Source organism: Ylistrum balloti, unplaced genomic scaffold (assembly GCF_031769215.1).
Source record: "Ylistrum balloti isolate Yb309-2 unplaced genomic scaffold, AGI_CSIRO_Ybal_v1 Utg370946, whole genome shotgun sequence".
NCBI lineage: Eukaryota > Metazoa > Mollusca > Bivalvia > Pectinida > Pectinidae > Ylistrum > Ylistrum balloti.
Genome location: NW_026782533.1, coordinates 350371 through 351673, shown reverse-complemented (window position 1 = coordinate 351673; position 1303 = coordinate 350371).

The window sequence follows — 1303 nt, the reverse complement described above, 5'->3', positions numbered from 1 at the left end:
GTTACAATAAAACATACCCATATACACACTACATGTGTATCGATAACAGAGATCATGTTTTTCTTCACTTGATATTAATCCAATAAATTGATGTGATGATGACAGCTGTAACACTATACATCCCATATGACGTCATTTCCGTCATGGTTGCTGTGCTGCCGAGGATCGGTCGGGGTCCTTCCCCGGACTTTCCCGGGACTATGTTCAGAATAACGTAAGGAAGCTTATATAATATGTATCATTCGACGTTGGAATTCACTTTTTTCATCTTTCTTGAATTTTGATATAATTTCTATGGATTTGTATTTTAGATGAAATACTCAGGTTTGATTCCATTGGGTTTTTATGTACATTTTATGTTGAAATTGACGTTGTAAGGAACATAATGAATATTCATAATTATCTTATTATATTTCAGAATATTCATATCTTATTATATTTCAGAATATTAATTAATTATCTTGATTATTCATTTCTTTATCAGTGATGTATAGTTTGATTTTAGACTGGCTATGATTCATCCATTATTTTAGTGATAATAACAAAGTATACATATCATAAAATACGGGTCACTCATTCAGAATTAGCTAATTTCTAAAACATACAGATTGTCCATAGAAACACCAACGATACAATCACAGAAAAATAACGTTATGATTTTAAAAGACATATTTTAGTGTCCAAACCTGGCAAGTACAGACTAAAGCATTATGTTAGATCGCCCATCACCATCTGACTAGGATTATACACAACAGGTGCCACATAATATAATTAGATATACCAGTGTTGAATCTGGCTGAGTGACAGAATATTTGACAAGTCACCGCAGTGTGGTGTTACGGCCAGCTCTGTTCACAGTTTAGTTTTGGAATCGGGATTAGTTTATTTTCAATGTATTGTTAGTTTTAGTCCTACTTTTTTTATTGAAATAATAAAATTACGAACTTGAGACATAATTATTATTGCAGTAGGGCGTTAGTTTGTACACAAATGTAAAGGATCAAATGTATTTGATAAGTAGTTTCAGTGCAAAAAACACTATATATCTCGCTAAACTAAATACAACCCATTATATATATAAATATCATGACTGATTACACATAGTAAATTATTGTTCCGACAGTTATTTTGTAATTGAATAATTAAGAAAAGAAATTGACTATAAAGAATTCTTGTTTGCATTAATATTTTAAGTGACGGGCGCGTAATAATCTCAAAGTCTTTATAAAACATATAATTCGTGAATTGTGACAAATACACTGTGAAATGGTATGCATTGGACTCAAAACATTATACCTATAGA